Source organism: Cebus imitator, unplaced genomic scaffold (genome assembly GCF_001604975.1).
Source record: "Cebus imitator isolate Cc_AM_T3 unplaced genomic scaffold, Cebus_imitator-1.0 Scaffold108, whole genome shotgun sequence".
Classification (NCBI taxonomy): domain Eukaryota; kingdom Metazoa; phylum Chordata; class Mammalia; order Primates; family Cebidae; genus Cebus; species Cebus imitator.
The window spans coordinates 4,588,325-4,605,506 of record NW_016107423.1 but is presented as its reverse complement, the minus strand read 5'-3'; the positions used below and the strand labels follow the sequence as shown (position 1 = coordinate 4,605,506).

At 39.0% G+C, this 17,182-nt stretch overlaps 2 protein-coding genes across 2 annotated transcripts in view; one reads left to right on the top strand and one right to left on the bottom strand.

The window, feature by feature from the left end:
- Positions 1 to 17,182, top strand: part of SPART (spartin) — a 64,891-nt gene that overhangs the window by 7,797 nt on the left and 39,912 nt on the right. The window lies entirely within an intron of this gene.
- Positions 1 to 17,182, bottom strand: part of LOC108310819 — a 45,774-nt gene that overhangs the window by 25,772 nt on the left and 2,820 nt on the right. The window lies entirely within an intron of this gene.

Sequence of the window (17,182 nt, the reverse complement as noted above, 5' to 3'; positions counted from 1 at the left end):
ACACACACACACACACACACACACACACACGGCAGGAAAAATGAAAAGTATATATACCAAACACTTAACAGTGGTTCATCCCAGAAAATGGGGTCAAAGTTCTGGTAGTTTTTACTCATTCTTTGTGCTTTTCTTTTGGCATTGTATAATTTTTTTTTTTTTTTTACTTTAACCATATGTTGCCCCTATAAGCTAAAAATAACCAAAAATTCAATTTCTACTTTGGATAAAATGATGAAAAGAGCAGCGTGCAGAGGAGATGGCAGGAGAGCAGTCCTGGCAGCAGAAGGGCACGTGGAAAGGAGTAGGAACTGTGGGATGTTGGTGGAAGCCCCTAGCAGTTCAGCATCATGCCACTTTCACGGTCAGAGGGGACACCCACGTGGAGTCATGCAAAACATGTTTAGCTCTTATCCTGAAAGGGACCAGGAACCAGTAACAGCTTCAGATCAGTAGAGAGATGTGGCCCCATGTGCAGATCCCTCTGGGGTGAGTGTAGAGAATAGATAAAGGGGGGTGGTTAACAGCAGAGAGGTCACACAGGAGACCTCTGTTAAAATACAGCAAGAGGTAATGAGCCCCCTGTGGCAGGAGGTTTGTGTTCCTTGATTGTCTCAGTGTAAAATCACAGAGAATAGCATTTATCTCAAAGGCAGATAGATTATGAATCTAGTGAAGGTCAATTTTCAGGGCCCCCCACTTGCACTAGCCCAAATATTTACTTTGGTAAATACTAATTCTAATATTTGTAATCTTCTGTTCTTTTTCTTTAATGGGCCCTGAAACTACACAAGTTTCAGGCCTCATGACACTCGAATCCATCTCTGAGAAAGCGTGTGACTGCTATCAGAACAAGGTGAGCCGACCCCTCTAGCGGGTGTGGGACAGCATCTGGCATGCAGTACCTGCTCTAGGCATGTTGGCTGCTTTTAGTATGTGGAGCTGAATTAGGGGGCTGGATGCTTCTAAGATGATCCCTAGGAATTCTGACTTGGGCCACAAGGTGTTAATCCCCCAAATAGAGATTATTTAGTTTAAAAATGAAGGAATACAGGTTGAATTTTGGCTATATTGGAGCTCACTGTGCAGATAAAATGGTCAGTGGGTGTCCACAAGTAAGCTAGGAAATGGTGAGACACAGAGCTCAAGAGAGGTTAAGGTTATACATTTAAGACTTATCAAAATAGAAAAGATAGTTACAGTCACCATTACCGATAAGAGGGTCCAGGGATAATGTGGAGAATGAAAACAGAATAGCGTTCAGGACAGAGTCCCAAACACCCACTTTTAGCAATAAGTAAGATTGTGATGGTGGTTACATGAATCTATACACAGATATGTAAAACTTTATATGACTGTATATCCTCCCCTACCACCCCAAAAAAAGAGTGCATGTAAAAACTGTAAAATCAAAATACGGCCTGTAGTTTAGTTAAAAATACATACCAATGCTAGTTTCCTGGCTTTCATAATGTACTATGGTTTTGTAAGATGTTACCTTTGATGAAAGTTGGATGATGTATACTCAAAACTATCATTTGTGCATCTTGTTATAGTATTTATTTAAAAATACAAAGTAAAAAACAAAAAACAAAAGCCCAACAGGCTGCAACACTATCACTTTTGGAGTTACATACTGAGTGCTGATATTATTTTATGGCTATCTTGAGCAGTAATCTAATTTCAAGCTAATTTCAAAAGAATGTGACCAGCTGCACAAGCTAAAATAACTGGGACATTCTTGCTAAAATCTGTCTCCGGTCAATAAAAACCCTAAATCTTCATGGGAGAAAAAAGATCAAGCAAAGCCAAAGAAGAGTAGATGGGAAAATTCAGAGAAGGGGGAGCATTTCTCTAGAGTTGAGCGAGAGAGCGAGAGCGAGAGAGCGAGAGAGCGAGAGCGAGAGAGCAAGAGAGAGAGAGAGAGAGGTTTACTTAACCCAACACCTGATTTATTCCCAAACTCTAGGAAAGAGAATTCAGTTTAATTCCCATACTGTCATAGAAAAAGTAAATAGGGAAAAATAAAATCAAGTAGAAATCATTTTGGTTGTTATTGTTTTCAGAAAAAGGAATCATTACTAATCTTTAGATTAATCCTATTCTCACAGATCATCAGGCAGATACAAGGATTGTTTGAAGTACTTTCGATCCATGCTTCTCAAGGTGTGGTCTGTGGACCAGTCCCTTGGAGCTTTCTAGAAATGCAGCCTCTCAGGTGCCATCCTAGACCTGTTGAGTCTGAATCTGTATTTTTTGAATATTCAGAAGATATGTATGCATGTTCAAGAGTAAGAAGGCCCAATTTAGCCAATCCTGCCTTTCTACCATGTTGATAATCACCAACAGAAAATTAGTTAATACAGACGACAATTACGGACAGTATTTTGGAAAATAATCTTATATAACCCAAAAGAACAGTGGAATAAGGTATTAATTTTTAGAATCTCCTGGGAACAAAATATCATTAAAAAACAGTCTCCTCCACATTATGGTCTGCTTTTCTGCCGTTGGTTTCGGGCTAGCAGCTGAGGGGCAACAAGCTGTGGGCTATCTTAGGCACCAAGCCAGCCCTGAGGGTTAGCCTGGGGAGGAGCAGGGCCCATATTTGGCTGAGGCCATAAAAGCTTCCTCTTCACTGTGGTAGGCAGCCCACCTGAGAAGCTCTGGACACATGTTTAGTGCACAGAAAAAAAGAAACTAGAGATTCTACATCCTGAGATATGTTCCTCTCTGAGAGCAATGTCTCATTCAGAGCATTATATTGAAATGCACTTGTTTCAATAACTGAGTCACTACTGGACAGGTTGCTTAACAAAGATGTAGTGAATACATTGTCATACAGCTATGACTCATGAGATCTGGGTACAGCCATGCCCCTTCACAGCTGGTCACCTCCTAAGCCTTTGTTTCTTCTTCCATAACATGCGTATTTTGTTTTTTCTTTTGAGACAGAAGTCTCACTCTGTCACCCAGGCTAGAGTGCAGTGGCGCGGCTGCAGCAAACTGCAACCTCTACCTCCTGGGGGGCAAGCAATTATCCTGCCTCAGCCCCCTGAATAGCTGGGATTATAGACGGACACCACCATGCCTAATTTTTGTACTTTTAGTAGAGAAAAAATTTTGCCATGTTGCCCAGGCTGGTCTCAAACTTCTGACCTCAGATGATCCGCCCAAGTGATCCTCCAAGTGTTGGGATTACAGGTGTGGGCCACCACGTCCAGCTGACATGGGTATTTTTGCCTATTGTCTAGTATGAGGGTTGGAGTGATAACAATGCCTAAATATAATGGAGCGTCCTCGGCATTACTCAAGGTAATTTTTGCACAGTGTGCTGACCACCTTGAAACATCACACAGGCATAAAATCTTTTTATTATTGATATTCATGCAGTCAAGAATTTGTCTTAAAACCAAAGGCCAAAAATTGTAATTGTAAATATCTGGAGATTACAATAGAGTTATCAGTAATAGCTTTCTTACTATAAGAATGTTGTAGGCTGGGCGCAATGGCTCACACCTGTAATCCCAGCACTTTGGGAGGTCAAGGCAGGCAGATTACCTGAGGTCAGCAGTTCCAGACCAGACTGGCCTATATGGTGAAACCCTGTCTCTACTAAAAATACAAAAATTAGTCAGGTGCGGTGGTGGGTGCCTGTATTCCCAGCTACTCAGGAGGCTGAGGCAGGAGAATCTCTTGAACCCGGGAAGCAGAGGTTGCAGTGAGCGGAAATCACACCACTATACTCCAGCCTGGGCAACAGAGTGAGACTCCATCTCAAATAAATGAAAGAATGAATGAAGTTGTATTACTAAATGTAGTATTACTAAAAATGTAAATCGTGGCTATAAATACTTTGTAAAGTTTAGAAAGTTTTCAGTTTCAGTTATCCATTAGAATAAAAAGACGGTTTTAGAATGATGCAAAGGGGTCAGGCATGGTGTAAGCACTTTGGGAGGCTGAGATGGATCATCAGAGGTCAGGAATTCGAGGCCAGACTGACTAACATGGTGAAACCCCATTTCTACTAAAAATATAAATATTACCTGGGTGTGATGGCGGATGCTTGTAATCCCAGCTACTCGGGAGGCTGAGGCAGGAGAATCTCTTGAACTGAGGAGGCGGAGGTTGCAGTGCACCCAGATTGCATCGTTGCACTCCAGCCTGGGCAACAAGGGTCAAACTCCGTCTGAAAATAAATAAATACATAAATGAATAAATAAAAATGATGCAAAGGATTGAAAAAAAATTATTTTAATGTTTCCTGGGATTTACAAACTACTCTATGATCTGTTAGGTGAAACCACATGAAAGCGCTGATATGCTGATAGTTGAACCTTCATGTGATTCCATCTAATATTTGCATAACAGTGAGTTTTAAAAATTAATAGCAATTTCCTCTGATGGTGCTTGTGTTTTAAAAATTTTTGGATTCTATAATTGAACTTGTTTTCTTTTAGAGAGTTCAGAAATATCCTGAAAAAGACAAGATTCTTTTGACTACTTGAAGTTCTGTTTAGTTTAATGTATTTTATTCCCACAAGTTTGAGGTAATATAGATGGCATGCGTTTTTCAGAAGATTGGAATAAAATCATGTATATAAGTTGGTTTGCTTCCACCTGGAAACAGTTACATTATATTAATGTTGAAATTGATACAGACAACATTATGAGGTTAATGTGCAATATTGTTACACCATAAATTTTAGCTCCATGATAGAATGTCTGTGTCTAATGTGAATATTAGAGAAATATGACAGCTCCCGTGACATTTCTGGACAGAGTTGTCTAACCATCACAGATTTCCAAGTTATTACGGAACTTTAGAGCCTGCATGACATCTCAAAAGGTTCTTTGTCTATGGAGATATTAAAGGACTAACCACCAAGCATAGAAAAGTGTCCCTTTCTGGTGAAAGTAGTGCCTACTCTAACACAGCAATATAAATATTGATGTGAAAATTCAGAGCTTGGTGGGGAAGGCAGCAGGAGAAGAATTCTTACCATATTTATGCAGTTAATTAAGTTGATTCACTTGCATACATGGTAAAACACACGCCTTTAAAGATTTTCACAGATCTCTAGAAACAGAGAGAGTAAAACCCAAAGGTAGTTATGAGAGTGAAATGATTTACTAAGTATACAAAGTGCCTAGCACAATGCTCAGTAGTGGGGAGATACTACAAATGCTAGTTCTTTTACTTCTTCCCATTTCTATACGCATTTAATCCTTCTCTTCCCCATCTCAGGAAATAGTTCCTAGTGTCACACCTAATCATCTAATCCCCAAATCTGAAAGACACTCTTAACACCTTCCTCTCTGCCTCATACACCTACCCCCAAATCCAGTGAAGTTGCTCGGGAACCTCTAACACTCATCATTCTAGAGCTGCTGATTTCGTTTGACATGTTTCCTTAGTGGCAATGCAGGAATTTTCTCCAAAGATCAAAAATTAAAGTTTAAAAATTTATTTTTAATTTACCCGAGTGACTGCAGAACAAAATTCAGCATCTACTATGGTTAAAGAGATTTTCTTTCTTTTTTTTTTTTTTAATTAACAACTTCTTTCATAGTGTTCCAGGCACTATCCTAAGTATCCTATACATACTAGATCATGAAGCAGTTACTATCACTACCCTCTTTTAGCAGTGAAGACACAGACGGCACAGATAAATACAGCAAACTTGCCCCTGGTCACTAAGTTGGCCAGTGGCAGATCCAGAATTTGGACTCTGAATTTGAACAGCTGGCTTCAGGATCTGTGCTCTTGACAACTGCAATCTGCTGTCTCTTGTGGAGTACAGAGCTCTGTGTACATTATTTTACTTAAACCCTAATACAATCCTATGAAGTTGTTACTGCTTTGTCAACTATGCCAAGTTGGAAACAAGCTTTGAGGGCAAGTGACTTGCCTATGTTCATGTAGGTAGCGGGTAATACTGTTAGGACTCAAACAGTTGCATGGATGGTCCATGGCATTAAGTATATGTCTATATTTAGAGCTATCCTGAAGAGGCCATCTCTAGCCCTAGCAAATTACTCTTTTTTCTAAGATGTTTCAGATTTTCCCGAAGTATATTACCTCTTGGGAATAGGATAACCAGCAAGACACTGTGGTATAAGAAAAACATGCTAAGGTTTTAAAATCAAAGGCTCCAGTTTAAATTACAGTTTTACCACTTACTAGCCACCAGACCTTGACCATGTTATGTAACATCAATAAACTCCACTCCATATAATTTTGTGGGGGAGAGTTTAAAGACAATATAGGGAAACTAATCATGCTGAGCATACAGTATTCAATAAAATGTTAATTTCAATAAAATAACAGTTCTGAAAACAACCGTTGAGAACCTTGGCTTTGTCTGGTATTTGCTGTGGAGTTTGGAACATATTACATAAACTTTCTGAGCTTCTACTTCTTAATCTAAACATAGCCACCTTATTGGTTCATTGGGGGGAGGTGGTGAAATAGAATGATGAATTAAAAACAGTCAGTAGAAGACCTTCCACTTGGCACCCCAACATAATATTTATTACTCTTATCCCCAACTTAATTTTTCAGAAAACTTAATGGGAACTATTTTTATCTAAAAAAATTAATTGAATTCCAAAAGTCCTTTAACTTATTCTGATGGAGTAACTTATAGACTTGGCAAGTAGGCTTAATATATATGTAGTGCGTGTGGGCTACTTAAAAGAAGATTTTCTTAGCATTTTAATTTCCACTTCTCCAGGACTGCATAAGAAGCACCCTGCTGTTATAATCAAACCTTGTGACTAAATAGAGTTCAGTGATGCTCAGCTATGCTGTAGTCTGACACTACAGGGATCTGTCTATATGTAAATTAAGGAAATATTTTGGGTTGCAGAACCAACCCTTTTAAAAGAGACAAGGATTCTCAAGACCTACTTCTGTCCTGAATGAGAGTTTTTTAAATGGCCAATAGCTTCTTTTTGTTGGTAATAGTAATACGGTACCACTTGTGGAAGCCAAACTGGGACTATAAGGAAAAAAATAGGTAAATTCAGATTCCATTTCTGCTCTTCATATATTAGTCATAACAACAAGTCTTTTCAGCCGTGTTAGGGAGATGATGGTTTTTCAAGTTAGCATTTCAAGTTCAGATGCTTCATGAAAAAGAACTTTAAAGAAATAGCAGCAATTAGAAATCCAAAAAAGGACTAAGAAATAAAGACCATTCATAAAATGAGTATGATTGAATAATTTAAAAAAGAGTTTCTGGGAAGAATTGTTTGAAAATTTTAACTGTAAAAATATAACTGTTGGTGTATTTTTGCCACATCTCATAAAGTAGCAGGTTTTGCTCTTTTTCTTCTACAAATAGTGACTTTGCTTATGAACTCTTTATGAACTGATGCATTTAAATCCATTGAGTATTGCATTCCTGGTAATCAGCTATAATATTATTTGGCCAATCAGGCTTGGATGGACCAGCTCCAAGAACGGAGGGTCCTTCCGGGCTTCGATCTTTCTATCCAAAACCTGCATATTGCCAGTAGTGTTAGTTGTTCTGGAATGGGAATCCCCCCAAGACAATCAAGGATGTCCAATAATGAATTCCTGGTGTTTGGTGGATGTTGCCAGCAATTCACCACACATTTATCTTCTTGGCTGCCCCCATAAAGTAATCTACTCATGAAGAGCTGGTGTCTGACTAATGATATAGTGAACCAGTACAAAAGATAGTATCTTTACTCTTGTAATCCCAATTACATAGAATTTAAAAACCTTTTAAAAGTATACAGAGAATACCTAAACATAGCTAGTTATTATTTTAATCATGCAGAACTCTTAACCACTTTGCTGTTTTGTCAAGGAGTTCTTTCACATTCCACTTATAGGTTCCTTTTATAAAAAGACAAGCAGTGTTTAAACAGAAGTTCTGTGGGTAGGACTTGCTACAGGCTGCATAGCGTGGGACATTCCTCTTCTGCCCTGAATCTTGTATTTCAACAAGATCCTTACCAGGAGCCTCAGGGGCTTCTTTCCAAGGTGGCCATACCTTCACATTCTTCTAAGGAAATGACTATTTCTATCAACTAGCCTCTGTACCAGCAAAGATGACTTGTGACTGGTCATGTCTAATCTACACTCCCAAAAAACTAACCCATGGGTGATGGCCATCAATGTGCAAGGGGCTGGAATTACAAAAGTTTCACTCGTGCACTACCTCCTTAGGAAGCAGGCCCCAGATAAAGCCAACCATCCATCCTCTAAGGCTTCTTCTTATGCATCCTGATTAGGTATACATGGTGGTATGAGTGGGAGAATCCACGCTCTGCCCCACTCCAAGGAGGGGTCTTAGCTGCTGGTTTCCTGGACCCCCACAGCAACTACAGCCCTGAGAACCTAAGAAGTGCAGCCTTTATGAGGAAAGAGACAGCTGCCTTTCTCAAGTGGAGGAGGAGTATCCAAATTAAGACATTCACAAGTTGGTGGGGAAAATAAGTTTGAGGGATAGTGATTAAAACTGTCTTTAAAAGCGCTTATCTTTACACTTCTTGAAATAGAATGAAGCACATTTAATACAATAATAGTACCATATAAGAGATCTCACAAATTTCGATTTGGTAAACAACGCTCACTGTCTAGCTTCCATGTATCCTCCTTTACTTATGTTGACAAAAAGAGTCAAACTCTTTAAGATATTTGAAGAGATTTATTCTGAGCCAAATATGAGTGACCATGACGCATGACACATCCCTCAGGAGGTCCTGAGAACATGTGCTCATGGTAAGGTGGTTGAGGTGCAGCTTGGTTTCATACATTTTAGAGAGGCATGAGACATCAGTTAAATACATTTAAGAAATACATTGGTTTGGCTCAGAAAGGTGAGACAACTTGAAGTGGGAGGGCTTCCAGGCTATTGATTATTTTAAACATTTTCTAGTTGACAATTGGTTGAGTTTGTCTAAAGACCTGGGATCGACAGAAAGGGGTGTATGGGTTAGGACAAAGGATTGTGGAGACCCAAGTTCTTATTTGCAAAGGAAGCCTTCAGGTAAGCAGGCTTCAGACAGAATAGGTTGTAAAGTGTTTCCTATCAGACTTAAAGTCTGTGTAGATGTTAATGCCAAAGAGCTATTAGATTTGTGCACAGGTAACTGCGGTTTGCCATTACTTTAATGTCAAAAACTGCAATTACATTTGCACCAATCTGATAATGAGTCATGATCGACCCACACTTCCCATCATGGCCTGATACAGTCTCTCAGGTTAAATTTTAAAAGAGCCCTGGCTGAGGAGGAAGTCCATTCAGATGGTTGGGGGGAACCTTCGAATTTTATTTTTTGTTTACACTTATTAGAAACTTATTATCTTATTATTTTGCAGTTTTACGAGATGTTTATAAATTTACTTTGCTTTGTTGCAAGTAACAATGTAGTAGGAGACAGGTTGGTATGTCATTTTCTGGGATGTTCCATATTCCAAATCTTTAGTTTTTTGACCGAAAATAGCTGTTCCTTTCCAGGCCTCACTGAGATTTCAGAGCAACATCATATGGATATTGAAAACAGATATATGACCTCTTGGGTGTTTTCCATATTTCCTTTCCAACACTCAGAATCATGTAGAGTCAGCTCTGCCATGAAAACTTAATACAAAATAAGTGTTGCAGAGCCAGGTATGGTGGTTCACGCCTGTAATCCTAGCTACTCGGGAGGCTGAGGTGGAAGGTTCACTTAAGCCCAGGAGTTTAAGGCCATAGTGAGCTATGATCGTCTCACTGCACTGCAGCCTGGGAACAAAACAAGACGCTGACTCAAAAAAGAAAAACAACAAAAACACAAAGTGTTGTGAACCCACATACCCACATCTGTACTAAAGGTCACTGTGACTCCATTATCAAGCAGTTGCCTGATACGAAGCAGGTGATTAATAAATATTGTTTGAATAACTGAATGAATCAATACAGTTCTAAAAAGCAGACTTACTTTATCTCTCTCAAGATTTTTGTTGTAAACATTTCTCCTTTTACTCTGTCTTCTTTACTTACATTTTCTGTTTCTAGGTCTAGTTTCCTCTCCAGCTATTGTTAACAGTATGCCAAAACTGAAATTTATTTTCTTGTGAAAAAAGATTAAAGAAGTGAATCCACATAAAGTAGAATTGGCTGCAAAGAAGAGATACAGCTGGAGATGAATCATGGGTCTCCAAGATCATGCTCACAATTGACGGTTCACTAGGAGGACTCATAGGACTTAGGAAAACAATTATATTCATAGTTCTGATTTATTACAGCAAACGAATATATATTAAAATTAGCAATGGGAAAAGGTGCATGGGGCAAAGTCCAGGAAAAACCAGGTGTAAGCTTCAATGTATCCTCTCCCAGTGGAATTGCACAGACATGCTTAATTTTTTAGCAGTGATGCATGACAACATCTGCAAAGTGTTATTAACCAGGGATGCTCACCTGAACCTTGGTGTCCAGGCTTTTTATTGGGGGTCAACCTTATAGGCATGTGGTACCTGTAGGGCTGACCTCAGCAACTCAGACTCAAGCTCTTATCAGAACAGAATACTCCACAAGTGCACAGGACAGTCCTGAAGACCAGGCCTTTCTTGGGAGTGTGCAGGGTCTGAGCAATCAAGGTCTGCTGAGTTATTCACCTTTTCCTGGACAGAGAAAGATGACTGTTTTAAGGCAGGGATGGTCATGGTGGAACATACTATGATGTAGAAAAAAAACTCCTTTATGCTTCTTTTGTTATAGTCCTCTATCTACAAAGGACATCAAATAGATGTTGTTAATCAACTAATTGCCTGATTAAAACATGACATAGGTTTTCTTTTTATTGACATGGTTTAAAGGGGGGAATACACTATAATTAACCAGCCTTTAACCTGCTAAAATAGATCTAATCCAGTGTCATCTAAGGTCACTCTACATCATAAAGTCTGTGAAATGGAACGCATCCTTTGACATCCGGAACAGGCTTGGCTTTCCAGGTGTTGCCAGGAGCTGGCCTGTTACCTCTGTCTAGGCCTTGGAGTTACCCAACTCAACATAAACAATTCACGGAACGTGCAGGTCAGGTAAGGCCACTCTGTGACTATTGAAGGATCAAGACAAAAACACAACCACTCTGAAATCATGTCTGAAAAGAGTATATGCTTGTCAAAACCACAAAAATGGCCAAACATCCACCTATTTTGGCTAATACAACTGACTGCTGCTTCTTTCCTAACTACAGATTGGGTATGGCTATCTTCCCTTCTAGATAGGTTTAAAATCTCCAGTCATAGAATTACTCCTGATATCTGACAGCGCTCAATCCAGAGCAAAGCCCAGTTCCTTATACCAATCCAAAAACACCTAACACAAGCCCAAGTGCTGTAATGAGGCCTTTCTAATACCCTTTTACCAAGGCGTCTCCTAACTTCCCATGGTATGTGTTCTCTCTCACTTCAATGAGTAATAAACTCAGTTTGCTAAAACCTCTGGCCTCTTGGTTGTATTCGGCTGGAGGGCACTGACATTTGCTTTGAGCTTCCATTCCTACCTCTCCTAGGCATCAGAAAGATAATTAATTAGAAAATATAATGCCTTCTTCAAAATGTCCAAAAGTCTCCCCAGGGGCTTACAGTCTCAAGGACGTCTCAGGTTCTGAGTATTTCCTTTCCGTAAGGAGTTCAGTTCATGGGTTCTCTCAGTATCATTCTTGGTCTCATTCTTCACATATTTGTCTTGCTCTGTACCACATAGACGAGATGAATGGTGAACCTTTTTCCTACATTTCTAGCCAAAGCAAAACAAAACAAGACAAAACACACCATTTTTTGGCAAACTGCTCTAAAGTACTCAGAAAATGTAGGCTTCATATATCACAACAGCAAAAGCAACCTCAAATTAAAATTTGTAAACTTCGTTCTGAGTCTTTTGTCAATCTATCATGTTACCTGGCTTTTCCTCTCTTCTCAATTATTTTTTTTTCTATTTTTGAGACAGGTTCTGGTTTTGTCACTCAAGCTGGAGTGCAGAGGTGTGAACACCGTAGCCTCGACCTCCCAGGACTGAGAGATTCTCCCACCTCAGCCTCCCAAGTAGCTGGAGCTACAGGTGTGCGCCACCATGCCTGGATAATTTTTATTTTTATTTATTTTGTAGAAATGGGATCTCCCTATATTGCCCAAGCTGGGCTTGAACTTCTGGGGTTAAGTGATCCTCCCACCTCAGCCTCCCAAAGTGCTGGGATTACAGGCGTGAGCTACATGCCCGACCTCTTCTCAATTTTCATTGCTTCTCATTCCCTCCTCCACTTGTGCAAATCTTTGCTCATTTGTAATGTAGTGACAGTATTACAAAATGCTGTGTAAGTATTCTTTTATTTGTCTGATTTTGCCTGTGTCCTTGGGGACTTGTCTTGCATATAGGTGGCTTACCAAGGTATTTTCCTAAAGGAATGCAGTTATTATAAGACGACGTTTGGTGTCTGGTTTTATTTTTATCTGTTTTTTGAGATGCAGTTTCACTCTTCACTCTTGTCACCCGGGCTGGAGTGCAATGGCACGATCTCGGCTCACCGCAACCTCCGCCTCCTGGGTTCAAGCAATTCTCCTGCCTCAGCCTCCCGAACAGCTGGGACTACAGGCGTGCACCACCATGCCCGCTGCTTTTTTTTGTATTTTTAGTAGAGACAGGGTTTCACCATGTTGACCAGGATGGTCTCGATCTCTTGACCTCGTGATCCACCCGCCTTGGCCTCCCAAAGTGCTGGGATTATAGGCGTGAGCCGCCGCACCCAGCCGGTGTCTGGTTTTAAATCCCACTCCACCACTCTTTTATACATATAGCAGAAAATAAGATAGCCAACCCATTAGCCTATTTATAACATAATATAAAAAGTACAATTTAGTATAAAGTAAAATTAGGTTAGTAAGAAATGTTAAAGAAATTGTTTTCCGTTTTTAATCAATATAAGTAAAATTTTGATGCTGCAAAAGAAATAACACTTGAAGATAAATCCTCTCAGCAAGGCAATTCACCTCTATAGAAGGGTGAGGCTCACAGATGGAGCAATGGCAGCTGCACACTTGGACAAGGTAGGAAGTGGTACTTATGCCTGACAGGGGTCTTCCCTACTGCTGTATCCTATTGGCTAGGGTTAGACCACACAAGCTAGATTAATCCCAACTGGCTATTTTAAAGAGAGCAGGGGTCCGAGCTGGAATGGCAGGGTGGGTGTTTTGGTGGGAAGGATGGTTACGGGTGGGTCAGAGCAGGCAGCCAGGGGTGACTTGGTCAAAGAAGGGCACTGGAACAGGTGACCAGAATGAGTCAGGATGGAGCTGGGGGCGAGGGGTGGGGGTAAGTAGGGGGAGGAACAGATGTAAACTACTGATTAGAACTGGTGGAGAAGGTTGTTTACTGGAATTACGAGGAAGTTTAACTTTAAAATAGAGAAAGAATAAGAGAGCTGAACATATTGACATACTGATTCTTTGAAGAGAAACTTGGGGTTCACTATAAGAAATAGATTGACCATCATCCACTATATTTGGCCTGTAAGAGGAAAGTTACACTTTACTAAGAAAATCACAATTATTGATCTTTTGTCAAATGCCTGTTTTTCATAGAGTTTAAGAAAGAAAAATGTAATGAGATCACAGGTCGGAAACCTTCTCTCATGTAGAACTTTTAGAACATTATCAACACATTAGTCCTTAACATAATGTACTCACCAGGAGTTTTAGTTTACACCAAGTCATCCCACTGATTTCAACATGAGCTTGGAGCAGTTAGGATATATCACTAGTGATAACCTAAGTTCACTTCATGATATGGATATCCTGACATCTAACTCAATTCATGACTAAAGTAATTTGAACATTTCTCATTTTAATGATAGTCATCATTATGTGATATACTCTCTGTGTTTTCCAGTACTCACTGACAATATTATATAATAGACGAAAAGAAAAAATAATATCTTTTCAGCAAGTGAATAAAAGAAATGACAACCTGAATGAAACTGAATCTAGCATAATTTATGATGAAACTTTTAGCACATTCATCTAACTAAACTACAGGCTTCTACATAAAAGTCTTTGGCATAATCGCTCAGGATTTGTAAGTATAATGGATATTGCATGCCTAAAACCCAAATAGGCCTATATCATTCCCAAAGTCTGTTAACAATTAGATTTTTCTCCAGAGAACATTTATGTTATTAAAATAATGCTATGTATAATATTACTGTTTTATTAATGGCACTGTGACAGGGTTACAATAGTATTCATATTTACCATTTTTGGTACAGTGAAGTAAATTCTTTGCCAATAGAAAATAACTTCATCAATCTTAAGGAAGACAAACTTTAAAAAAAATTCAGATTTGCTTAGAACCAAATTGCTCTTTGCTAATCATTAAAGAATGTCAGCAAGAAGAGAAGAAATTCATATATTACTACCAATATTTATTGAGTTCAAACTTTTTTTTTTTTTTTTTTTCAAAATTAGAGATGAGGTCTTGCTTTGCTGCCCAGGCTGGTCTTGAACTCCTGGTTTCAAGTGATCCTCCTGCCTCAGCCTCCCAAAGTGCTGGGATTACAGGTGTGAGCTGCTGCACCTGGCTTGAGTGTGAACTTTAAATGAGTTACTTCAGTTAATTTAGGTAACCACCCTATGAGGCAGATTCTGTTATCACACCCCCATATCACAGATGAGAAAACAGGCTCAGAGGGATTAAGTGGTAACAACTGTGAATGAAGGTGGATTCAAACTCAGGCTCTTGGATTTTAGACTAGTGGTCCCAGACCCTCCACTACAAGTATGTGATATAAAAATATCTGACAGCGGTATGCATACCACTGGAGGTATGCAGAAAATTTACAGGGATATAAGATAATCAATATCCAGATCTTAATTTCTTATGTGCTATTTCCTAGTGTGTCTTTTCCTACTCCTCCTTTCACATTAAAACTTCTCCTACTCTACACAAGAAATACACAGCCCTCAGCTTCCTACATCTTATTCTGGTGCACTGCCCAGGGGTAAAAGCCCCAAGAATGCCAAAATTTCAAAATATTGTTCTCTTCAATAATGGTACGATGGTAACTTTCCTTTAAAAATCTTAGCCACAATTATTTGGTATTTTTAGAGAACTATTATTATTATTTTTTGAAGAATCTGGTGAGAAAAAAGACAGGGGAGATAAGTCAGAAGTTAAGTGATAGAGGCTGGTCTATAGCTAATTATTCCTAGCCCGAGATGGCCAGGTGGAAATGACCAAGTCAAATCGCCTCGTAAACAAGCAAGGTATATTCTGGTAAAAAGAGAATGGGGAGTCCTTGCCTATGAAATGCTTTTTAGTAGGGTACACCTGCTCTGTCTAGATGGCGTAAGGTAAATAAACCTGGAATTGATGGATATATTAACACATGGAATGGCCCAGTGGAAACTGTCAGTGTCCACCCTACAATCATTTCAGTACAAAATAGAGATAGATCCTGACTGAAAGAGCTCCATCTGTTTAAGTGATCACTGCCATAGCTTACTCAGAGACCTCACCTGCTACATATAAGCCAGAGTGTGTCCTAACGAATTTGGGGAAGACCTGGGGAGCTGGGTTAGTGGTTTTGGATACTGCCATTAATTTCTTGTGATGGGATAAAACCTCTGATTCTTGTCGGTCTGATTTGATAATTAAAGCCTTGTTTTACCTCAGTAAGATATACTAAATGTTAAAAATGGTTTTTACATGTTTTCAAATATAAGCAATTATTTTCTGCTGATCTCAAGCACCCCTTGGGCCTAAGCAGATCCAAGTTTTGTGATGGTTGCAGCTTTTACATTTTGGATAGCCTTCTGGAGGAAACAAAAGTGAATAAAAAAATTATGAGTTTTAAAAAGCTGATGACTACTACAGATACCACAAAATCCAGAAAAACAACATAATTCTATCATTCAGGTGCTCAGCACATCCCATAATACTTATCCCTACCCTTTCTTGGCTCCATACTCTGATTGCTTCTTCATATGAAAACGATTTTGCAATATATTCCACAGAGAGAACAGATAATTCAGTTTTTCCTCTAGCATGGTCCATCAAGATTAGCTTTTTAGTATAATTCAGGAAAACTGAGTTCAGCTTCATAATTCAGTATTAAGAGTATTGCAAATTTTCACAATTGTTACCAAATTTGGAAGGACCACGAATATAGGTTTTGCCCAGGTACTGATGAGCAAACCAAATCCTTTGCTGGTACTTTTCCACAGATTAGCTTCCAGCCCCATCCACTTTACACCTTGTTTCTTCCCCTCCCGCATCCTTCTGGTACTGGGCACTGCAGGACACAAACAGAAAGCAATACAACACCTGACCAGTGTCTTTCTATTAGGGTGCTAGGTAATTCTGCAGTCAGTAGTACAAACATTCCTAGACATCAGCACTAGACCACTATGGCCAGTAGTAACTTAACCATACATGGAAGCTACTGTGAGCACAAATATATCTCATAAAACAAAAATCAACCACATTGACTTGATTACCACAGTTTTGTAATAAGTTTTGAAAGTGGAATGTTGTCAGTCCTCCAACTTTATTATTCTTTTTCAAGACCTGTGTGTGTGCGTGCGTGCGGCTATTCTGGGCACTTATATTTCCCTGGATTGTATGAATTTTAGGATCGGCTTGCCAAATTCTGGAAAAAAGTCATTTAGGATTTTGACCTGATTGTTTTGCATCTGTAGGTCCATTCAAGGAGTGCTGCCATCTTCACAATATTAAGTCTTTCAACCCTTTAACATGGTTTGTCTTTCCATTTATTTAGGTCTTTAAGTTCTTTCAGCAATGCTGTATCATCTTCAGCATATAAGTCTTGTACTTATTAAATTTATTTCTAAGTATTTTATTCTTCTTGATATTATGAATGGAATTTCATTTTTGAAATGTTCATTGCTAGTATATAGAAATACTATTGATTTCTGTACGTAGATCTGTTGTCCTGAATTCTTGACGAACTCATGTATTAGTTCTAACAGTATTGTAGTAAACTCTTCAGGGTTTTGTATACATAACAATTTTTTTGTATAGAAAGTTTACAAGTTTTAAATACATTCATCTTTATGGCTGTTGGAAATTTTTTAAATTGTATTTAAATGTATATACTTTTTAAATGTAAAGAAGTAGAGTAGATGGCTAATAAAAGATTT